General features: G+C 50.4%; 2 protein-coding genes across 12 annotated transcripts in view; one reads left to right on the top strand and one right to left on the bottom strand.

Moving 5' to 3' along the window:
- The window catches only part of NEURL1 (neuralized E3 ubiquitin protein ligase 1), a 96679-nt gene that overhangs the window by 70860 nt on the left and 1121 nt on the right, over positions 1-24698 (bottom strand). Inside the window, exon 1 of one of the 4 annotated variants that reach the window (XM_054522800.2) lies at positions 17943-18270. The exons of 2 other annotated variants lie outside the window; for them this stretch is intronic. The gene's annotated coding sequence lies outside the window, so the exon portion shown is untranslated. Of the gene's footprint in view, positions 1-1353; positions 1567-17942; positions 18271-24698 lie in introns of those variants that run through there. One more of the 4 variants, XM_054522801.2, reaches the window with a different exon arrangement.
- The window catches only part of CALHM3 (calcium homeostasis modulator 3), a 45131-nt gene continuing 22106 nt past the window's right edge, over positions 1674-24698 (top strand). For 2 of the 8 annotated variants that reach the window (XM_054522803.2, XM_054522805.2), the window contains exons 1-2: positions 2135-2229; positions 4172-4233. The gene's annotated coding sequence lies outside the window, so the exon portion shown is untranslated. Of the gene's footprint in view, positions 2051-2134; positions 2356-4171; positions 4234-18070; positions 18315-24698 lie in introns of those variants that run through there. The other 6 variants (XM_054522808.2, XM_054522804.2, XR_008510600.2 and 3 more) reach the window with 5 other exon arrangements.

Genomic DNA, 24698 nt, shown 5'->3' with positions numbered 1-24698 from the left:
CAGGCACTGATTCCCAGGAACTTGCGCCAAGGCAGGTGAGCCCAGGACTCCACTACAGTTATATTATGCACTTCTGGATACCTAGCCCTGCCTGGGCACTGAGGGGAAGAATATGAGAAAGAAACAAAATTTAACCTTTTCTAGACATAGGCACAACCACTAGCAATCATGTATCAATTATCTCATTTATTCCTCAATACAACTGGTCAAAGCAGCAAGTCGACTCTGCTGACCATACTCTCTTTTGGGAAGGGACAGGGCTATAAAAGTTCATTTTTTAAAAAAGTATTTTTTTCTTTCTTTCTTTCTTTTTTTTTTTTGGAGACAGAGTCTTGCTCTGTTGCCCAGGCTGGAGTGTGGTGGCACGATCTCGGCTCACTGCAACCTCTACCTTCCAGGTTCAAGAAATTCTCCTGCCTTAGCCTCCCAAGTAGCTGGGATTACAGGCACCCGCCACCATGCCCAGCTAATTTTTTTGTATTTTTAGTAGAGACAGGGTTTCACCATGTTGCCCAGGCTGATTTTGAACTCCTAACCTCAAGCGATCCACCCGCCTCGGCCTCCCAAAGGGCTGGGATTATATGCATGAGACACCGCGCCTGTAAAAGTTTAAACTGTAAAAGCAATATGTGCTTACTGTTAAAAATAAATAAATATAACAGTACTGATTTGTGTGGAGTAAAAGCATCCCGTTCCCCAACACTACTCAACCCCAACCAATTCTCCAGAGGTAGCCCCTGGTAACAGTCGGTTGGGTATCCACTCAGCCTTGGTCTGTGTGTGTACAAACAAACAAAGTAAATATGGCTGAGTGATAACTAGATGCACAGGTAGATATCAAGGTATGGAACCACAGAATAGAGTTGTTCCCCAAGATACCTGCACTGCTCACTCCCTCACCTCCTGCAAATGCCATCAGGTCTTCTCTGGCCAACCTATTCAAAGTGCTGTTCCCCAGACCCCCCAACTCATAATCCCTGCATCAGCCTCACTCATGGTTTCTTTCTCTCTAGGGCATTTTTCATCATCTGACATCCATATGTCATGTTTTTGGGTTTTAAAAATCTGTCTCTCTTCATAAGAATGTAATTCCATGAGACAGAGGACTTGTTCCCTGCTGTATCCTAGTACTTAGAACAGTGCCTGGCACACAGTAGGCATTGACTAAATACTGGTTGAAAGAAAGGAATGAAAGAAAAGAGGGAGAGAGAGGGAGGGAAGGGAAGGGAGACGAAGAGGGGGAAGGAAAAATGTAGCACTCTAAATGCAAACTATACATATTACTATACATATTACACAATTTGCTCTTTTCTCTTAATAATACAGTAGACTTTTTTTTAAAAATCATGGTACCTCATTAATGTGAAAAGCTGCAAGGTATTCCTGTGAATAGATGTCATCATTTACTTAACCCACTGCTTCTTTCCTGAAACTCTGTGTGGGCAGTAAGTGGAGAAAGGGGCAAAATAAGGTACTCCCAGTCCATGGCTCTTGGCAATAAGCTTTCCCAAATTTCAGTCTAGGAAATTGACTGTTCATGAAGCAGGGCATGCAAAGTTACCCTCAAGAGACATAAAGGAGACCTGGCTGGAGGTGAAGAAAAGATGTGCTCATTGGTTGCCAAAGATCGGTGAAAAGGGGATGTCACTGAGGCACACCGTGGTGAGGCCCCTGGGAGCAGAGCCAAGGAGATGGTGGCCTGACAGGCCCAAGTGTTGGGTCATCCTGGCAGGCATTTCCCTGTTGGTGAAGTGGCCTGGGCAAGGCTCAGAGCCCATAGGCACTGAACTCTCAGACTGTGTTCTCAACTTGCCAGGCCTAGAGCAAGTTCACCTAGCACTCAAAGAGCTGCTGCAGGGGAGAAGGTGCCAGGAAGTCCATCTGACAGAAAATTTCTCTTTGGGAAACAGTACATTGACTTCTGATTTGATTCATGAACCTCTGTGGACTTGATTACAGACAGCCAGGAGCTTCCAGTCCTATCAACTCAGAGGAGACACAGAGGAGATGAAATTTGGGGCCAGCTCAGGCAAAGGCCAGATGTGGGCAGGTGAGGACTCACTAAGGAAACCAGCCCCTCAGGCTGACCCGCCTAGCTCCTAGCTCACAAAGCCATTGTGTTGAGTAAATGAGGTCAGAGCTGTGGGTCTTGGGGCTCAGGGCCTGGTACACAGTAGGAGGTCATTAAACAGTAGATATTTCTTGTTTATTATTAGAAGTTTGAAGCAGGTGAGTAATGGCATAGGGCAGGCAGGTCACACGATGGTGACTCACGCCTGTAATCCCAACACTTTGGGAGGCCAAGCCAGGAAGATCGCTTGAGCCCAGGAGTTCAAGACCAGTCTCGGCAATATAGTGAGACCTCATCTCTACAAAAAGTTTAAAAATTAACTGAGTGTGGTGGCACATGCTGGTAGTCCCAGATACTCAGGAGGCTGAGGTGGGAGGATCCCTTGAGCCCAGGAGGTGGAGGCTGCAGTGAGACGAGATCACGCCACTGTACTCCAGCCTGGGTGACAGAGTAGGACCCTGTCTCAAAAAAGAAGAAAGAAAAGGGAGGGAGGGAGGGAGGAAGGATGGAGGGAAGGAAGGAAGGAAGGAAGAAAGGAAGGGAGGGAGGGAGGGAGAGAGGGAGGGAGGAAAAGGAAAGGAAATAAATCAGGAAGTGTAAGTCCTCCAGCTTTTTCTTTCTTCCAAAGAAGGAAGGAAGGAAGGGAGGGAGGGAGGAAGGAAGAAAGGAGAAAGGAGAAAGGAAAGGAAATAAATCAGGAAGTGTAAGTCCTCCAGGTTTTTCTTTCTTCCAGAATTGTAATGGTTATTCCAGGTCCCCTGAGGAGGAATCTACATTTTTCCAAGCTCTCCAGGCAATTCGTAGGCCCTTAGAGAACCACCGCACTGTGCCATATCACACCTCTAAACTCTGCTCCCTTGTCCTCTCTGGCCCTCTGACCTTTGCTGATTCTCCTTGTACCTCTCCCACACCTTCTTCATGGTTTCGTTCTGTCCACCCTGTGATATTTCAACCATTCTCATGGTTTAAGTGACACCCACTGCTGACAACTCATTGTAGCCCTGATCTCTCTTCTGAGATTCAAGCTCACACATGGAGTTGCCAAGCCAGCATCTCCCCCAGGATATCTCAGGGCTCTTCTGACACACCCTGGCCAAAACTCAACCTATCATATTTCCCTCCAACCCCCACCTTCTGCTTGGGGTCCTGATGGGATCACCATCCCCCCAGTCACCTGAAAACGTGGCACCAGGAATAATCTTGGATTATTCCCTCACCCTCACCGCCTGCATCATTCAGTTATCAGTGCTGCCAAACACAACTTTTTCTTTTTTTCTTTTTTTTTTTTTTTTGAGATGGAGTCTCACTCTATCACCCAGGCTGGAGTGCAGTGGCGCAATCTCAGCTCACTGCAACCTTCGCCTCCCAGGCTCAAACGATCCCCCCACCTCAGCCTCCCAAGTAGCTGGGACTACAGGCGCACACCACCACACCCGGCTAATTTTTTATATTTTTGTAGAAATGGTGTTTTGCAATGTTGCTCAGGCTGGTCTCAAACTCCTGGACTCAAGTGATCCACCTGCCTTGGCCTCCCAAAGTGCTGGGATTACAGGCATGAGCCACCGCACTCGGCTGAAGCACACCTCTTAAATATGTTTCAAACGTGTTCCTTCCTCTCTTGGACCACATCTGTAGTTCAGGCTTCAGCATCCCTCCCCTAGACAACTTCACTTCCTTCATAAGTGGTCTCCCAACTTGTCCCTCTTAACTCCATCCTCCACAGGGTAGCCAGCACGATCTTTCCAAAAAGCAAATCTAAAACTTTCAATAGCTCCCACTGCCCAGAGACACCTAGGGTCTGTGTGGACACTAGTTCATTCGTCATCTGCTTTCACTTTCATGACTGAGCTAAATGTTTCACTAGGTGGTGATTTGATCTTGGCAACAAGACGATCTTTTGTAAATGAGTGTCTCACTTACTTTGCAGAAGTTTATAAACAGCCTTGGCTAATGTACTAGCGTGACTGCTAAAAGAGCAGTGACTGGAATTTTCATAGTAAACAATGCAGCATCTCCTGCCCTAATTTCCCCAGCACCAGGGGCCTTCTAGTTAGGATTCCCCAGGCCCACACTTTGTAACATCTCTCTTTTCTTTTCCAGTCCCACACTGGTCAGTTACAGCCTCCTACATCCCAGCTGTGTGTTTCCTGTGAAAAGAATAAGTGAGTAAATGAGAAGTTATTTTAAAGGACGTGAAGTGGGGAACTTCCTCTGGAAAGAATATCTAAACACACACTTGATGTTTCCCTTTTTTTTTTTTTTTTGAGACAAGAGTCTTGCTCTGTTGCCCAGGCTGGAGTGCGGTGGCACGATCTTGGCTCACTGCAACCTCCGCCTCTCAGGCTCAAGCGATTCTCCTGCCTCAGCCTCCCGAATAGCTGGGATTACAGGTGCCCATCACCACACCTGGCTAATTTTTGTATTTTTAGTACAGACAGAGTTTCACCATGTTGGCCAGGCCAGTCTCGAACTCCTGACCTCAGGTGATCCACCTGCCTTGGCCTCCCAAAGTACTGGGATTACAGCCATGAGCCACCTGCCCAGCCTGATGTTTCTTGAGTAGACTGAGATAGAGCTAAGGCCACAGGGTGGTGAGGTGGACGGGGAGAGGGGGCTGTCCAGAGAGAGCCCCAAGGCTGGCCTGAGGCACCTAGAGTTGAGCACACCCCTGTCGGTGGCCCTGGGCATGCATGCTTCCTGCCCTACTCCCTACCCTATGTATGGGGTAGGGACCTTAGGGTCCCTGGGTTTTGAAGTAGCTGCCCCAAATTAATAGCCCAGTTAATAAGTGTCAGAGTCAAGGTTTGAACCCAAGATCTGCCTGTCAAGCTCACTCCCTTGCCACAGTGCCAGGGGCTACTCCCTCTGTACCCCACCAGCTCTGCCCTCTCTGAGGGGCTGGGGGTCTGAGCAGGAGGACTTCCCCAGACAAACTTTTGGGTCTGAGGGGCCAGACCCTGCAGACTCAGGAGTCTAGAGTGAAGAGAAGCCCAGAGGCAGATGGCCCAGGCTGGGGCAGGAGGGGTCAGAGAGCAGAGACCTCAAGGAGAGTCCACACTCCACTTGACAAGGAAAAGGAGCCTGGGCACAGAGAGGGATAGTAACCAGCCCGGGGACGCAGTCCATGGCAGGTAAGAAACACTCCCTTTGGAAGGCCGAGGCTGGCAGATCACAAGGTCAAGAGATCGAGACCATCCTGACCAACATGGTGAAACCCCATCTCTACTAAAAATACAAAAAAAATTAGCTGGGCTTGGTGGCGCATGCTGTAGTCCCAGCTACTTGTGAGGCTGAGGTAGGAGAATCGCTTGAACCCCAGGAGGCGGAGGTTGCAGTGAGCCAAGATCGTGCCACTGCACTCCAGCCTGGCAACAGAGCAAGACTCTGTCTCAAAAAAAGGAAAAAAAAAAGAAAAAGAAACACTCCCCAACTCAGTTCATCCAGGAGACCTCCTGGGAGAGGTACAAAAAGAAAAAAGACTGAGCCTCCGGGACAGATGGAGGAAACCAAGGCTAAAGTCACACTGACAACAGCGGGGTCAGGGCCAGACCCAGCTCTCCCAGCCTCTTGGACACCTCTCCCTCTCCTCTCACCTCCCCTTCCTCCTCTCCCACAGCCCTCCCCTGGCCTCACTGCCCCAGGCCTCACACTAGGCTGCCCCAGAGGCCTTGGGGGATTCCCAAGCTGCAGACCACTCCAGCCAGATTCATCAGCACCCCTGTCCTCCCACCCCCCACCCTCACCAGCTCCTAGGCCAGAGGCACCCTGGCCCCATAGTATAGAGGTCTGAGAACCAGAGGACCAGGGGCCCTGGGTTCTAGACCTCCACCTGCTTCAACTTGCCCTGTGAGTCTGGGTAGGTCCCTGCTCCTCTGTGAGCCTCAGTTTCTCCTCTGTGAACTGACAGAGTCGGACATGATCCCAGACACTCTCCATTCCTGAGGCACTAGGCGTGGCTCACGGCTGTCCGCAGTCTGTGAACCTGGCAGGGGCTGAGGTATCCCAGGGCTAGCCTCTGTGGCACAGGCACCTTAGTGAGCCTTGGAGAAGCCACTCAGGCCACACCCTGGGGCAGGGCCCAGTGGGGCCTCCCCAAAGCCCCCAATGCCTCCCAGTGAAAAACGATGAATTTCATTCCAAATAAGGGAACTACAGCAAAGTTCCCTGCCACAGCCCAGTTCCGGCTGGTTTATGTTAGCTGGACAAGACTAAACAGACCTTCACATTCCCAGTAGTAAGCACTAAAAATGAAAACGTGCCTGCTTGTCTCTGGAGCACCGGGGCAAGGGAGAGGCCAGTGCTCCCCTGAGGCCTCCCAAGAGGCTCAGCAGACCTGGGGGCTGCCAGGGAGGGCTGCTGGGGAGCGAGCAAGACTTCAGCAGGCAGCAAAGCAGGGTGGGCACCAGGTGATGGTGGCCACGGTGGCCTGGGGGGGTGTCAGTGGAGAGGGGCAGGGGGTCCTTTATGTCGTAGAGGTGGGAATGTGACAGGGAACCAGAAATGAGAAGGTAGAGGGAGAGAGAAAGACAGAGACGCAGGGAAGGAGTGAGGCAGCCAGAGACGAGAAGACCCTAGGGGCCCCCACCACCTGCCTTGACTGGGGAGGCCAGGAGGGAGGGAAGAGGGGAGAGAAGGGACCCAGCCACTTCCTGGACAACACAGCACCTTGTTCCCAGTCCCCCTCCTGCCTCCCTCAGTGTGGACACAACTAGCTTAAGATAAGAATTTAATTATTTACAAAACAGAGACACCTGAAGCCCTCCCCTTTCCCACACAAGCCTCCCTCCACACATACCTGCCCTCGAGCCCAGCCCAACCCTGCAGGCGCTGAGGAAACTGCCGAGGAGCACAGCTCCCATCCTTTTTATGTTTGTTTGGTAGAGACGGGGTTTCTCCATGTCACCCAGGCTGGTCTTGAACTCCTGGGCTCAAACAATCCACCCACTTCAGCCTTCCAAAGTGCTGGGATTCCAAGCATGAGCCACCTCGCCCAGCCAGTTCCCATCTTAGAAATGACTAAACTAACACTTGGAGGGACAGAGAAGTGCCCTGCCCAAGGTCACCCATCTGTGGCTGGCAGAGCCAGGACCAGTGGTCCCCACAGCTTTTGAGTCCTGTGAGTTGGCTGCACAGCCTCAGGCCACACTGTCACTGGTCAGCCTTGCCTCATGGCTACACACAGGTGGCTCCATCTCCTCTATCAGCTCCTTGCCCACTCCCAAGAGAAAGCCCCTCTCTGCCCATCCAAACTTCTCCACCATTCTTCAAAACAAACCCCTTCTCCTGGAAGTTCTCCCTGATTCCATTCAGCCTAACTGACCACTCTCTCCTCTGACCTCTGACCTCCCTCTGCCCAAGTGATCAGCAGCACAAGTTCTATGAGGGCAGAACCATGTCTGTCTCCAGAGCCTGGCACAAGGCCTGACACCTAAAGAGCACCCAAAGAACATCTGTGCCATCTATGAATGAATGAATGAATGAAGCAATGGTTCCATTTTGCTCTTGTCTGGGCCCCAGAGCCTGGTATTCAGAAAATGTCATTTCAACAGAGAACTGGATGTGGCTGCGGCAGCCCTGAAGAGCCCATAGAAGAAAGGTTTGAATTCCCCAGAATCAGCCCATTCCTGCATTAATTTCAAAACACAGTTGAATGCCTACTGTGTGTGCCAGGCACTGGTGGTGGAGACACGGCAGTAAGCTAGAGAGACAGTAAAAAACACAGACAAGCAAACAGGCCTGGCAGCTAGTGTGATCAGTGCGAGGACGGTGAAGCCCAGGACAGCCAGAGAGGGGCAGCAGAAGCCATCTAACCCACCCGGTGGTCAGGGAAAGCTTCCTAGAGTAGGCAAAGCTAAGCGAAGACCTGAAGGATGAGCCCAACAATGGTAACCACAGCTAATATTTATTATGCTTTTACTACTAGTCAAGCATTACCTCAAACAAGGAATTAGGACATGGAGATGTTAAGCTTTGAGGCCCAGGGAGCCAAGACAAAGTCCAATTCCAGAGTCTATGCCTCGGCTACGGTGCATTCCATCCTGCCTGCCTTTCCTCTTCCCTCCTTGCACCCCAGGTCCCCTCAGATGCTGCTGGAGAATTCCAGAGGCCTGCTGGGCTACACCAGCATCAGCATGTGGGTTGGGTTTCCATAGCCCAGTGGGACCCCCAGGCCTCTCAGCCTCTCAGGTTCCATGGCCAGGCCAAGAGAGGGGGCCTGGGGGTACCTGCAGACCCAGAGCTCCCCCTGTGTCCCTGGGACAGACTGGCTGGTGGAGAAAGTTCCCCCTCTTCTCAAGTGCCTGAGTTTCCTGGGCTGCAGGGAAAGGACTCTATCCCAAAGATGTCCTTTCAGAGCACAGAAGAGATTGCCCTAGACCTGGAAAGCATGTCCCCTACTCAGTCCTGTCCTGTCACCTGTTTTGGTAAAACAAAGGAAGGCCTCTGAGACGGGGAAGTCCACCTGCAGCAGGGTGGATGCGGGCTAAGAGGCCAAGTCAGGAGCGCCCCCATTCAAGGCCCACTGGCAATGGTGTGACCTGCGCAGTGGGAATGGGAAACAGCGGCGGGGGGTGGCCTGCAAACATCCAGGAAATAAGGCCAAGACCACCTGCCTCGGAAACTTCTAGGGGGGTCTTGAGCAACACCCGGGAAGGAAGAGGGCTTCCCAGAGCTCAAAGCCCAGGACAATTGGAATGGAACTTTTTCTTCCCAGCAACTTTAGCTCTCTAAGAGAAGGATCCACATTGGAGATAGCAAGAGAGAAACAGAGGAGGGGTGTGTGTGGCAGTCCTATATAGACACAGATGTTTCTCAGGCAGGGGTCAGCCCAGCCAGGGGTGAAGAACAGCCCCTCTGGGTCCCAGCCCCTCAGCACAGCACAAGGGAGACAGCTAGGCCCCTTCAGAACCCAGCTTGCCACATGTCTTTGCCCACTGCCTGGCCTAGGTAAGAGCTGGCCTACAAGGAGGGGGCTGTTGGCCCAACCTGGCCCATCTCCCGCCCCACAGAGCCACACGCCAAGCCCCAGGGACCCAGATTTAACATGTCCCACTCGATGTGTGCTCACTCTCCCCAGGGGCCGCTCAGCACACGTTAAGATCCAATTGGCACTAATTGGACCAAGCTGGCAGTGCCCAAGGCAGCCTGAGTCCTGTCACCATGGATTTGACTCACCAAGCAAAGCAGTGGCCGTGGGTGTCTACGGAGCCCACCATTAGTGTCATTTTGGAAAGCTCAAGTGAACATGGATGGTGCTTTGTGAGTCAACATCACTGTCCGGCCAAAGCTTGCAGCCAGAGACCTAGAGCTTATAAGTGACTTACCCACAAACAGTCTCACACCAAGGCCAGGGCTGGAGCCTGGGCCTCCCAGGTGTCAGCTCAAAGGTTGCTCTACCAGCCCCTTCATCTGCTGATGGCCCCAGGAAGTCTCCTCTAGAAGAGGAAGAAGGTTCTAGCTCTTCCCTTCCTCCCAGGGTACAAGACCTCCACCCTGATCATCAAACCCCACCCAAGGAGAGAACCTCAACCCAATTCCAGAATACTGAGCTCCAAAATGGACTCTTGACCACAAGACTCAAACACGATCACAAATCCTGGACCCTGAAATGGAAACCTGCCCTCCGGGAATGGAACCCTCATCCTCAACCTGGAACGCATACTCCCAAATGGGAGCCCCAAGATCAGCCCAGAATCTTGCCTGCAGAAATAGCACCTTCACCCCAAAATACCACCTCATGCCTCAGGAACTGAGAACCTTAGCACCAGACAGAAAACCTGCACTTTCAGAACAAGTCCTGAATCTTGGGGAGGGAGCTGTCTCTTCAAAAGCCAATCCGGCCTCTTCTTATACAGAAATGAGCCACACAATGACATTTCATTCAATGACAGATCACATATAAGACAGTGATTCCATAAGATTATGACGGAGCTGAAAAATTCCTATCACCCACTGATGTCATAGCCATGATAACATTATCGTGCAATGCATTATGTTACCTTTTCTATGGTTAGATGCAGAAATACTTACCCTTGTGTTACCACTGCCTGCGGTATCCAGCACAGTAATGCTATATAGGTTTGTAACCAAGGAGCAATAGGTCACAACACATAGCCTCGCTGTGCAGGAGGCTACACCATCTAGGTTTGTGTAAGTGCACTCTGTGCTGTTCCCCTATGACGAAATCGCCTAACAACACAATTCTCAGAATGTGTCCCCACTGTTAAGCCACACACAACTGTATTTGGTTTCTTTCTTTTTTTTTTTTTTTTTTTTTTTGAGACAGAGTCTTGCTCGGTCACCCAGGCTGCTGGAGTGCAGTGGTGCGATCTCGGCTCACTGCAGCCTCTGCCTCCTGGGTTCAAGAGATTCTCCTGCCTCAGCCGCCCGAGTAGCTGGGACTAACAGGTGTGCGCCACTACACCCAGCTAATTTTTTTGTATTTTTAATAGAGATGGGCTTTCACCATGTTGGCCGGGCTGGTCTCGAACTCCTGACCTCAGGTGATCCACACGCCTCAGCCTCGTGCTAAGGAGGTGAAGCTAAGCCAAAGTCACCCAAAGTGCTGGGATTACAGACATGAGCCACTGCACCCAACCCTGTATTTGGTTTCTTTAACACAATCTCAACTTGGGGGATCAGATGAGGAAACCCAAGATCCCTAAAACAGCTTCTTTCACATTTTGCCGTGAAGGAGGCAGGACTCCCTCGTGCACGCAGAGCCCTAGTTTCCCGGCGGGCTGCCCTCTGAGGCCGAAACTTTCATGTAAGTGGCATTCTGCTTCCTCATGACCTATCCCAACCACTTCCTCCAACCCCTGGGCCCACATCAGGGTCTGCAGGTCTGGCTGGTCTCCTCAGTCCCACAGATCTGCAAACACCAGCCTCAGAAAGGGAAAACCCCTTCTGCCCCTCTCAGGCACTGGCTAAGCCCTCTCAGCCCTCCAAAGAGGGGGTTTCCTGCATGGGACTTGCAGAGGGGTGGGTGAGAAAGTCTGTCCACCCAGACAGGGCTGGCACTCCATTGGGTCCAAGGTCTGCCTTTGTCCCTTGGGGCTGGAAGAGAAGTCAGGGTGCTCAGAGACAGAAAGAGGTCCTGGCTGTATCCTGAGGATGAGAGTCGAGAATGGATGTCACCCTAATGCTGATTCAAAGAGGCCCCATGAAGAGACCCAGGAAGAATGTGAGCAAGATTTGGAAGATCGGACTTTCACAGTCCTGTGGCAATTCGGACTCAGTGTCTCCTCTGTAAAGTGTGCTGTGAATTCTGTCATGGGAGAGGAGGGGGGTTGGTTACATGCTTTTCAAATTCGAGGGACCCGACCCTGTGAGAAGTCCCCAAGCCCAGGGGCGGAGACAAACAGGCGTTTCCTCCTCTCCCCACTTTCCCAGCTGTTGCCTGGTTCTCATCCACTCTTCCGCATTCTGTTTTACTACAGGGCCATCCATCCAGTCCCTCTTGCTTGTCCATCCCTTGACAGTTTTATAATTTAATAAGTGCTGAGCCCCAGGGTGGGGGTCTGGGGCTTTGATCTCCACTCTGGGAAAGCCAGAGCAACCTTGGCCTGTCCCGACTGATTTATGGCCACCTTTCAGGGGCTTGTGTGTGTATGGCTGGGAACTGGCACCCACTGGGAGGGGAGCCACCTGAGAAAGCCTGGCTGGGGCAGGGCTGCAGGTCCCTGGCAGAAAAGAAGCCAGGTGCACATCACACCGCAGGTGCTGCCTCTGCCCTCCTGGGAGCCACCTGTGACAGGCAGAGGGGACATTAATAATTGATGGTGTCCCAAGGGGTAGGGATGGAACCACAGCTCAGAGCCTGCCCAGCCTGCTCACCTGTCTCTCTTCCTGGCTGTAAAACCTCACACCCATGGCAGGAGCACAGGTCCCAAGTGTGCACACCCTGACCTTCCACAGAGCTCCCGGGTGCACGTCGACCACTGCCGCAGACGTCAGGATTAAGAGATGGCACAAGCAGATCCCCAACAGCTCCCTCTCCTGGACCCACCTCCAGAGCTTCTAGTTGACCTTCTAAAGTATCTCCCGAGTCAATCTGCTTGCCTGTGCAACTCTGACAGAAGCCACACCCCTCTCCTTGCATAGAGGACTGCAGTGGACTCCTGCCTGGCCCCTCTCCACCCCTCCCCATCTCTTGCCCCAGGAGCCTACTAGCACATCTAAGTGATCCTGTCACTCTTCTGTTTAAGGCTCTTCAATGGTTCCCCTCAGGCATCACACTCCAAGCAGATGAGCATCTGCATCACATTTAAGGCCAGCACTTGTCCCCCTCAGGTGTTCCTCTGGAGTCAGCTTCCAGCAGCTCCTAAGAGCATCATCTTGCAAGGTCGGAGCCTGGGGATCTTGTTACTGCTTGGTCCAATCCAGCTGTATGACCTTGGGCAGGTCACTTTCCCACTCTGGGGCCAAGGGGACCTGAGATGAGAAAGCAGGTAGGGCAAAACAATCTCCATGATACATTTGGGTTCTGATGTTTGAATCAGTGGCCACCAGCCCTTCCATGAGGCTGCCAGACCTTCTCCCTTCGGGAAGAATGTGTTTAAAGGAACATTAGCGGGAAAGAGCAGGGCAAGAAAAGGAAAAGAAAGAAGTGGGCCGGGCACAGTGGTGCACACCTGTAATCCCCAGTACTTTGGGAGGCCAAGGCAGGCAGATCACTTGAGGTCAGGAGTTCAAGACCAGCCTGGCCAACATGGTGAAACCCTGTCTCTACTAAAAATACAAAAATTAGCTGGGCGTCGTGGTGCACACCTGTAGTCCCAGCTACTTGGGAGGCTGAGGCATGAGAATCGCTTGAACCCGGGAGGTGGAGGCTGCAGTGAGCCAAGACTGCACCACTACACTCCAGCCTGGGCGACAGAGTGAGACTCCGTCTCAAAAAAAAAAGCAGACAGCAGATGTGAAGGAGGAGGAGGAGGAGGAAGAAGGGAGGACCCTCCTGCCAATAAGGACCGACTGAATTGGACAAGGCAGGGCCGTGAGTATGTCAGGGCAGAGACCATGCCCAGTACTCACCTCTCAATTCTCCATACCCAGCACCATACCTAGTTCAGAGCAGGCACCAATACATGAAATGAATCAGCTGGAATATCCTTACAGCCTCATTCTACCCTGATTGGGCCAGAGTGCCTCCTCCCCTCCCTCTCAGGGGCACCTGGACACCCATACTTGGACACACATACTCTGGACTGCCCCATGCCCTGGAGAACATCAGCCTCTCAGCAGACACCAGGCAGGGGCTGGGGCAAGCCAAGTGGGAAGGATGAAGGTGAAAGCCAAGAGCATGTGGACCTGCCATCATCTTAATCCTAGCAACCTCGCCTGTCAACATTCTCCCTTTTCCGTCCTCACCCCAACCACTGGAGCAGCCAGGATGGCATTCTAGGGCAACAAGGTTAAAGAAGGCCATCTGGGTAAGCCAGCAGACATACTTCCTTCTTCTGTCCCCCCATCCCAAGAAGGGTCCTCTCTCCTCCTCCTTCTCCTCCTCCTCCTCTGTTCCCACACAGTCTGTGACCAGCAATGTACTTCCACAGACAGAATGAGTGAGAAGGGGGTGGGGACACCTCTGAGAGGCAAGGAAGCAGCTACTTAATGATTTTCTGCTGAAAGTTCCTTGGCCAGGAGGGCTGGGGGGACTCTGGCCAGGGCTCAGCCCTGCTGTACCTGGCAGCAGCTCTGAGCCAGTCCTGGGCTCCTTCTCCTAAGAACACCCTTCATGTGGCCTCCATACCCAGCTCAACTGGGGTACTACTGCCCCCTCTAGGGTGCTTTTTAAGATACAGAAGAGCTGGCTGGCTGGACATGGTGGCTCATACCTGTAAACCCAACACCCTAGGAGGCTAAGGTGGGAGGATCACTTGAGGCCAGGAGTTTGAGACCAGCCTGGGCAACATAGTGAGATCCTGTCTCTACAAAAATTAAAAAATTAGCTGGGGCTGAGAGCAATGACTCAAGCCTGTAATCCCAACATTTTGGGAGGCCAAGGTGGACAGATCACCTGAGGTCAGGAGTTCAAGACCAGCCTGGCCAACATGGCAAAACCTCGTTTCTACTAAAAAATACAAAAATTAGCCAGGCATGGTGGTAGGTGCCTGTAATCCCAGCTATTCGGGAGGCTGAGGCAGAGAGAATTGCTTGAACCCAGACGCGGAGGTTGCAGTGAGCTGAGATCGCACCAGTGCACTCCAACTTGGGCAGCAGAGCAAGACTCCATCTACTAAAAAAAAAAAAAAAAAAAAAAAAAAATTAGCTGGGCTTGGTATTGTGTGCCTGTAGACCCAGCTACTCAGGAGGCTGAGGTGGGAGGATCGCTTAAGCCCAGAAGGTTGAGGCTGCAGCAAGCCAAGGTCACGACCACCACACTCCAAAGCCTGGGCAACAAGGCAAGACTCTGTTTCTTAAAAAAAAAAAAAAAATACGGGAGAGCTATTATTTTTTTAATGGCACATTGGCATTTGGAGCGGCCAGTGGCATTTAATCGGCAAGGGCCAAGGATGAGAAATGAACAGTTCACGCCTAACATGCTAGTAGCTTCCCATCTAGGAACTGAGGCCAACCCCTACTCATTTTCAGGTCACTTCCTAGAGAAACCTTCCCTGATCCCCAAGACCAAGTCAAGTTCCCCCCTTACAGCTCCCTAGTTTCTCCTTCAAAGCCTTTACCCAGAGATAATTGTTTGGGTAAGAAATTAAAGAAATAGTGGAGAACTGTTAAAGATAGTGGGGCCTCTGGCCTCCAGGAGGTGGAACGTAAACACCCCACCCCTGTGGAGCGTAACCCCCCCACCCCTTAAGTATGGGCTGCACAGTGACTTCCTTCCAAAGAATGCAATAGAAAGGGAGGAAAGTGTAACTTTAACTGCACAATGGAGAGACCTGACAAGCACTCCCTCAGCCAGGCACTCAAGGTCAACATCAACAGCAATGAGTCATGTTGACAGCATGTGCCGTTGATATGATGGGAAATGGCACTTTACCTCTGTGGTCTTTCGCTCCAAAACCTAAAACTGCAATCTAATCATGAGAAGAACACCACAAAAATCCCAATAGAGGAACAGTCTATAAATACATAACCAGTAATCCTCAAAACTGTCAAGGTCATCAAAAGCAAGGAAAGTATGAGAAATTGTCACAACCAAGAGGAGGGAGCCTAAGAAAACATGAGAACAGGCCAGGCGCAGTGGCTCCCGCCTGTAATCCCAGTACTCTGGGAGGCCGAGGAGGGCAGATCACGAGGTCAGGGGTTCAAGACCAGCCTGACCAACATGGTGAAACCCCAGCTCTCTAAAAATACAAAAATTAGCTGGGCGTGGTGGTGTGTGCCTATAATCCCAGCTACCCAGGAGGCCGAGGCAGAAGAATACCTTGAATCTGGAAGGCAGATGTTGCAGTGAGCTGAGATGGCGCCACTGCACTCCAGCCTGGGCGACAGAGTGAAACTCTGTCTCCAAAAAGATAAATAAAATAAAAATAAAAATAAAAAATAAAATACTAGCCAGGAATGATGGTGCACACCAGTAGTTTCAGCTACTCAGGAGGCTGAGGAGGGAGGATCCATTGAGCCCGGGGGATGAGGCTGCAGTGAGCTGTGATCACACCACTGCACTCCAACCTGGGCAACAGAACAAGACCCTGTCTCAAAAAAAAAAAAAAAAAAAAGCGGGGAGGAGCACAGCATGAGCTCTAGCACATATATGTTAGCAATTGTGATCTCCAGATTCATTTTTATGCATTTGTCATTTTTGTTCCCAACTGCCTTCCCACTAAAGGGTAAGCTGGAAGTGGTGAGTGCTCACCTATTGCATTTCTCACCATATCCGCGTGCCCAGGAAGGTGTCTAGCCCACAGCTGATGGCCCTCAGCTGATGCTTAGTTTGTTAAACAATGAAATGAGCTCTCCCACCCACCTCTTACCCTCCCCATCAGTGCATCCCACAAATCCCAACACTCATCCTCAGAGAACTTCAGTTCCCAAGCCCAGTGCCGGAGCCCCACCTCCCCTTGGAACTGTCACTAGAGCAGAGAATAAGCCAAGGCCTCCCACCTGCCTCCCAGTGACTCCTGCTTATTCCCTCCTCCTCTTCTCTTAGCCCTTCTTTTTCTCTTAAGTTCTGCCCTCTTACCCCCTACAAGTGTCAACACCTGCTCATTTCCCAAAGCCATCCAGGGAATGACTCCTGATAAGCATCTTTTAATAAACTCTGGAGCTGGATCTGTCATCCAGAAGCTATATTCTCCCTCTCCCCAGCCCCCCTACCATCTCCTACTTCCTGAGCTGGCCCATTAGCGCCTCTGGTCTGGCCAGGCGGGACCCACAGGCTCCACAGGGCCTTTGGACTCTGGCTTGCTGGAAATGGCCAAAAGGTGGCCCAGGCTATTTGGGAAGCTGGCCCTCCTATTGGCCAGCTTGTCTCAGCAGCCGGGGCCAGTTCTGCCTGTCCCACCGAGCCTGATGCTGGCCAGTTCACTTCCCTCCATCCCTGAGGCAGGTTTCCCAGGCGTTACCAAGGAGACCACTTGCATCCTGCCCAGGGTTGCCAAAGCAACCAGCTCAGCGTGAAGCAGCCCCTCAGCTCTAGCCCCTGGGTATGCAGGTCCAGGAATGAGACAGGCACAAACTAACAGGAAACAGGCGGCCCTGGCACACCCTGGGCAGTGCCCAGCTCCCACCCTCCTTCCTATCCTCACTTTTCCTCCTTTTCTTACCGCTTTTGCTTGTCCTGCCTCCATCTTGGGCTCTGTGATTTAGAACAAATGCCTGTGCCCACTGTGCACACCTTGTAAGTGAGCACATGCCATCTGCTATGGACTGAATTTTACCCGCCCCCTCAAATATTCATATATTGAAACCCTAATACCCAATATGACCATATTTGGAGATAGGGCCTTTAGCAGGTAATTGAGTTAAGTGAGGTCAGAGGGGTGAGGTCCTGATCTGATAGGATTAGCGACTTTATAATAAGAGGAAGAGAGAAAGATCGTTCTCACTCCACATGCACACACCAAGGACAGGCCATGTGAGGCCACAGCAAGAAGGAGCAACCTGAAAGCCAGGAAGAGGGCCCTCAATGGAACCTGACCATGCTGGCACTTCGATCTCTGACTTCCAGCCTCCAGGACTCTGAGAAAATGCATTTCCATTCTTTAAGTCTGTAGTATTTTGTTATGGCAGAACAAGCCGACTAAGACACCATCCCAGAGGGCCCAGGAAAAGAGTCCTAATATGGAGAAATTCTCCCCCAAGATCAGTTTCCTCGCTGATCAGCTTTGGTGTCCTGGGTAGAAATCCCAGCCCTGCTCTTTCCTAGCTCAGTGTTTCTGGGCAGCACTCTTCACATCCATTAATCTCAGCTGTCTCGTGCATACAATGGGAGTAATAAGAGCCTGGCACAGTGGTGTGCGCCTGCAGTCCCAGTTACTCAGGAGGCTGAAGCAGGAGGATCACTTGAGCCCAGGAGTTCGAATCTAGCCTGAGTAACATAGAGAGACTCTGTCTCTACAGTAAATAAATAATGGCCGGGCATGGTGGCTCACGCCTGCAATCCCAGCATTTTGGGAGGCCGAGACAGGCAGACCTCCTGAGGTCAGGAGTTCGAGACCAGCCTGGCCAACATGGTGAAACCCTGTCTCTACTAACAATACAAAAATTAGCTGGACTTTGGTGGCAGGTGCCTGTAGTCCCAGCTACTCAGGAGGCTGGGGCAGAAGAATCACTTGAACCTGGGAAGCAGAGGTTGCAGTGAGCCGAGATCGCGCCATTGCACTCCAGCCTGGGTGACAAGAGCGAAACTCCGTCTCAAAATAATAATAATAATAATAATAGTAATAAATAATAAAGTGGGAATAATACCTACCTCTCCTTTATGGGGAGATTAAATGAATTTATTTACATGAATACACGTAGCATCAGAACTTGGGCTTCTTAAAAATCCTTTCATTGCTGGGTTTTTTGTTGTTGTTGTTGTTGTTTTCCACCTATGAGCAATGGTCCTGCTGCCCATAGCTGTGGGTTGGAAATGCTTCCAGACTTGCCCATGGGAACTCCAGATGAGCAGGTCAGCTTGGCCGTCACGCCCAGCCCTTTCAGCGTGGCCTAGGACAGAAGGCTGACAGCCTCTGTGAACCTCTCAGCAGCTCAAGATGCCTCATCTCCTCCTCTCCCCAGCCTGCCTTCCACCACCGTTGGTGCTGTTGAAATAAAATCACTACATGCATCTTGCTCAAAAGCTGTCCATGGCTCCCAATGCCTACGGGATAAAATCTAACCTCCTTGTCCTAATATCATAGGCCCTCCAAGATATGACCCCAGCCTACCTTCAAAGATCGACCTGTTAACCTCCCCACTGGGGACCCCACATCCAGGCAAGAGGACTGCTCACTATCCCTGAACACACCCTGTGTTTCTCTGCCTCTGTGCCTTTGCTGCCAGCCCACTCACCAAGATACCTTTCTAGCTCCCCTCCAAATCTCCCCCATCCAACTCCAGGCTCTCCTCCTCTGAGAAGCTTGGTCCCACCTCCTCCAAGCATGCAAGAGTAGGACTGTTCTGAGGCCCCAGAGTCACAACAGTTCTCAGATCTTGAGGACCTTGTTAAACGCGCAGCTTTGAGGGCCCCATCCCCAATATATTCTGAGTCAGCGGGTCTGAGCTGGGGGCTGGGAACCTGCATGGTAGACATGCTTCCAGCTAATGCTGATGCAGGTAGTAGAAAAACCTCACTCTGAGAAACACTGGCCCCAAAGAACCGCAAGTTTCCTCCAAAGTGTCTAAAACCCTGAAGAAAGCATAAGGGGGAGGAGGCTGGGAATTCCAGACTAGCACAGCCCCCCTGATCCTCTGGTTAGCCAAGGGAGAAAGCATCAAGAACCCCATTGTGTGCCCTTTCCCGGCCCTGGGGCTCTGTCCAGAGACTCAAAAATTACTCCCCCATCTCTCTCCCACAATGAAAGACAGAGCCCACCCAAGGCTAAATGCTACAGGGGCAGGATAATACAGCGATCACAATAATAAACTCTAAAGTCTGAGAGCCCTGGCTTTGAATCCCAGTCTCATCAGTTTCTAACTGTGTGGACTGGGATAAGTTACTTAACCTCTCTTAGCCTCTTTTCCCGCATCTGTAAAACAGTGACAATGCTACCTCCTTCTGTAGATTGTTGGGAGGGTATTAATGGAAATAATCCACATATAAGAACTTGGTACATAGTAACCACCCAGTGCATGGTAGCTATTGTAAATATTATTATGATAATTAACATAACAGGGTTCAAAGGTAAAACTGAACTGAAAACCAACAGGGCATGCAGGATGGGTGCTCTGGGTTCAACACAGGGCTGACGCAGCCAGTCACTCTGAGGAGGCCACCAGGCATCCCCCAGATCCGTCTGCTGCATTCCCGGGGGCGGAGAGCTGGATGAGCTCACCTAATCTGCAGGCGTCATGACAACCAAGGAAGGAGCCCAGACAAGAGCTGAGGGCAGATCTGTGAGTTGACCAAAGAATGGAGACCTTGAATATCCCATTATGGTGACTGAAGGGGGTAAGGGTATGATGAAGATTGTACTTTGGGAGAATCACTCTGGCAGCATCGAAGGAGGGACCAGAGGCAGAGAAGCCAATTAGGATGGCAGCTGTGGCAATATCTGGGATGAGGACTCAGATAGGGGAAGTAGCAGCAAGAACGTGAATGCAGAAAAATGGCTAGAGGCTGAGCACAGTGGCCCCAGCATTTTGGTAGGCCAAGGCAGGAGGTCTGCTTGAGTCCAGGAGTTCCAGACCATCCTGGGCAACATGGCAAGATGCCATCTCTACAAAAATAAGCCAAGAGTGGTGGTGTGTGCCTGTGGTCTCAGCTACTTGGGAGGCTGAGGCAGGAGGATCACTTGAGCCCAGGAGGTTGAGGCTTCAATGAGCCAAGATCCACCACTGCACTCCAGCTGAAAGAAAAGAAAAGAAAAGAAGGAAGGGAAGGAGGAAGGGAGGGAAGGAAGGAAGGAAGGAAGGAAGGAAGGAAGGAAGGAAGGAAGGAAAGAACAGAAGGAAGGAAGAAAGGAAGGGAGGGAGGGAGGGAGGGAGAGAAAGAAAAATAGCTAAGATCTTGTCCAAGGATGAGCCTTCCCCTGCGCCTGCTCTCATCCCCAGAGAGTAGTGAGGAAATTCAGGGTCTACAGACACTCTGGCCCACCACAAGAATCAAGACCCTTAGTCAACCTTTGCAGCTCCTCCTTCAGCCCCCCAGCAGCCTCAGCCATCATAGAAAAGAGACTGAAAACAACAGGTGTCTCGCTGGCATCACACCCAGCCAGAGCTGGAGGGGGACGGCCTTCCTACAGCTGTCACAACCAGTGACTCTGTGAAGTATCCAATTCAAGAAGCACCACCTTTTGAAAGATGGGAGGTGTACTCTTAGGTGTATATCCAGAAGAACCCAAAACAGGTGTTCAAACAAAGACTTAGACACAGATGTTCATAGCAGCACTATTCATGAAAACCAAAAGGTAGAAACATCCTAAAGTCCACCAACTGATGAATGGATAAGTGAAATGTGGCTTACTCTTACAACAGAATATTATTCAACCACAAAAGGAAAAAAGGTGCATGCTACAACATGGATGAAACTTGAAAAGATTATGCTAAGTAAAAGAAGCTTGACACAAAAGGACAAATATTGTATCCTTCCATGTATATGAAATGCCTGGAATAGGCGAGTCCATAGAGACAAAGAGTAGATTCGTGGTTGCCAGGGATTCAGGGGAGAGGGTAACAGGAGTGACTGCTTAATGGGCATGGCGTTTCCTTTTGGGATGATAAAAATATTCTGGAATTAGGTAGAGGTGGTGGTTGTACAATATTGTAAATGTACTAAATGCCACTGAATTATACATTTTAAAATGGTAAATTTCAGGTTATGTAAATTTTACAATTAAAAAAAATGGGCCTGGCGCGGTGGCTCCCGCCTGTAATCCCAGCACTTCGGGAGGCTGAGACCGGCGGATCACAAGGTCAGGAGATCAAGACCAGCCTGGCTAACACGGTGAAACCCCGTCTCTACTAAAAATACAAAAAATTAGCCGGGCGTGGTGGCGGGCACCTGTAGTCCCAGCTACTCGGGAGGCTGAGGCAGGAGAATGCCGTGAACCCGAGAGGCGGAGCTTGCAGTGACCCGAGATCACGCCACTGCACTCCAGCCTGGGCAACAGAGCAAGACTCCGTCTCAAAAAAAAAAAAAAAGGAGGTAGCCCATCCAGTCAGGCACTCAGAAAGACCTGGGCAAGGAGGAAAATCTTTATTCTTTGTATTTTTCTCCATGAAGCATGAACCTCCTGTGCACCCTACCCCAGTCACTCTGTGCCCCTCACTGAAAATATATACATAACTTCCATATACATATACTTTCTATTTCATGTAATATATAGATATACGCTCAAGGCCCTCCAAGCCTTTACTGTCTGTGCCTTTCCCCCTTCTTCCACACCCTAGGACTCTGCTGCATCCCTTGCTGTCTATCCAGTTCCTGCAGTTCCCTCCATGTCCAGCTCAGATCCTCCCCTGATACCCCTTCTCTGACCTCTGCCCACACATCTGGGTTTCGACAGTACAACCAAGCAAACACTTGATTCCATTCACTCCCTCATCCATGCCTTTCGAGTAGATCTCCAGCCTGGGAAAGCCCAGGGGTGTCTTATCTCCAAGCTGGGCACATGGGAGCTCCTCGGGCACTGCCTGTTGGTTCCAAGCCCAGAGCTACACTGTGGACCTCTCCCCTGAACACTCCTAGACCAACGCTGTTCAGAACCCAGTGGGAATCACCAGCAGCAGAGTGGGGTCAGTGTGTTCCCAGGAAGAAGACCAAAGTCTACCACCCGAGAGGCGATGGTGGGGTCCCATGTCCCATGTCATGTCAGCCTAACAGCCAGACCAATCTTAGATCTCCAATCAGTCCCAGATCCCCATTATACCAGGTCCCTTCCAGTTGTTTTAATTAAAATGGTGAGGAATCAAGAGACTGCAATTATGTAAGGAGAGAAAAAAATCAAGACAGTTACTCCACCCCTACTCCCAGCAAATTTCTGGATGAGCACTGACAAGAATTAGAGATGAATTCAGGCTGAGTACAGACGCCATCCCAGCAGAACTCTAGGTAGGCAGTTAGCATCACAGCCTATCAGGTCAACACCAACACAATTAGAATGGACTTCTGGCTGACCACTGATATATCAGAGAAGACTCGTAGGTCAATGCTGATACATTTAGAAGGGAATTGGGAATAAACACTAAACAATTACAGAATAAAGGTGATGGCTCTATTAGTGTAGAAAGATGGGAAGAAGTCCCTAGAAGTCAAGCTGAGAAGGAGGATCAGTGGACCTTGGGTGAAGGACAGAGCCAACAACTGGCGGCCTTCATGGGTACCCTCTGTCCTTCATTTCAGGCTTAGTAGGAGTGGGATCAAAATTCCCATGGTCACCTACAGTGGTGTGTGGATGGGGCCCCCACTCCTGCCTTCTGCCAAAGACCCTAGCCACAGAGACCTCATCCCCACAATTCCAAATTTTAGATTAAAAAGATGCAATTAGTTGGGAGCTCTCTGGGTTTCCATAGAGTCAAGGATGGAGCAAGGCCTTCTCAGGAAGATAGTCTGTGAATGTTAAGGGCCAACTAACCCCTGCCCCCAGCTAACCCCTGCCCCCTGAAGGACAGGGCCAAGTTTTGCCACTTTAATTTGGGCAAATAATTATTCTTTTCCCTCATTATTCTCACTTGCAGAGAAGGTTGAGCTGAACGATATTCATAGGTTCATTAGGAATCTGTTTCCAATGCTCAGAAACAGTCTTCATACTTGCTAACACTGATAGCTTATTTCTGATTACAAAAGTAATACTTTCTTATTATAGAAATTTTAGAAAAGAGCAAAATATAAAAAAGAAAAATGCAATCCCATATGATCCCATACCCAGAGGAAATAATTGTTAACCTTTTGGAAACTTTACAAGCATTTTTACTTGTTTTGTTTTTGTTGGGGCTTTGTGCATTCATACCACTTTTTAAACAAAATTGGGATCATACAGTCTTCACAACTTTGTATTCTGTCATTATACTGTGAGCATTTTCCACAGTCATCAAATATTCTTCACAAATATAATTGTAATCACTGCATAGTACTCCACCAAGAATATATACCATGATTACTGAGCATTTAGGTTATCCACCTAGTATAAATAACACTGCCATGAACATCCTAGCCTAGTGCCGTAAGTATATATTCCTGCATCTCCACTTCCTTAGGATCAATTCCTCAAGGTAGAATTACAAGGTCAACAAATTGATTTTTTTTTTAGCGAGACAGAGTCTCGCTCTGTCGCTCAGGCTGGAGTGCAGTGGCACGATCTCAGCTCACTGCAACTTCCATCTACCAGATTCAAGGGATTCTCCTGCCTATCTGCCTCCCAAGTAGCTGGGATCATAGGCACGCACCACTATGCCCAGCTAATTTTTGTATTTTTAGTAGAGACGGGGTTTTGCCATGTTGGCCAGGCTGGTCTGGAACTCCTGACCTCAAGTGATCCACCTGCCTCGGCCTCCCAAAGTGCTGGGATTACAGGCATGAGCCACCGCACCCAGCCAACAAATTGATATTTTTAAAGTATCTTGACATGTATTGCCATATTAATTTCCAGAAAGACACAACAAATCCATTGATTTTCCTGAGCCAAGTGAGAGCTGAAGTTCTGAAAGAGCTGGAGTATTAGAATGCAGGACAGTCTCTCCTCCTCTTCCCTGGTCTTAAAAGTTAACTGTTCAGCAAAAGAAGGGACAGAATTCCAAGTCAAAAGATAGGGGTCTACAGCCTAGCACCTAGCGCCGAGGTCTGGCTGGCTTTGGGAACCTGAAGCAAGCCGTGGTTCTCCTCATCTGTCAAATGGGTATAGTGTGATTAGCTCTGTTCTGCTGACTACCCTAAGCAGTGTGCATGCTCACTGAAAATGTGTTTGAGAAAGTTCGATGCCTTGTGTTAAAGGGCACTATTGTTATCCTTCTCATAACCTGAGGAGCTTAGGAAGTGGGGTATTCTTTGTGAAAGCCCAAGGGCTTCCCTTCCTGGCTTTTAGCCATCATGCCCAGGACAAGTGCCACTGGTTCTGAGGTGACAGAAAAGCACCTTCCGGAAGGAATTTAGTAGGGTCTGAGGGCCCGGGAGGACCCAGTAGTGTCTTCCAAAGGTCAGAGACAGCATTGGAAGATCCAAGACAGGAATGGCAGGCTCCAAACGGGGAGACTGGGCCTAGGGCCACCCTGAGGGTGCTGAGTGGATATGGGGAGGTGGAAAGCAAAGACATTCCTGGTAAATGTCCCTCTGTTTCAAGGCTCCAAGACCCTGTTTTCTAGAGCTCTGACTGGATATCTGGTCTTTGGGAAAACCGGAAATCAAACTAATTCAATGGATGCAAAAACCCAACGGCTGCAAAGGACCCCAGGAACCAGCAGCTCTGACCCTTTCTTCCAGGCTGCTGTAATCCTATCCTGAATTTTTAAAACCCTCCCTTTGGAAATGCAACTAGTGCTCCCAGCCTGGTCTCTCCAGCCCTAGGGCCGATGGAAAGGAGACCCACCG

Source organism: Pongo abelii, chromosome 8, assembly GCF_028885655.2.
Source record: "Pongo abelii isolate AG06213 chromosome 8, NHGRI_mPonAbe1-v2.0_pri, whole genome shotgun sequence".
In the NCBI taxonomy this organism is placed as follows: Eukaryota; Metazoa; Chordata; class Mammalia; order Primates; family Hominidae; genus Pongo; species Pongo abelii.
Note: the sequence above shows the minus strand (reverse complement) of the source record. Positions and strands in the feature narration are given on the sequence as shown.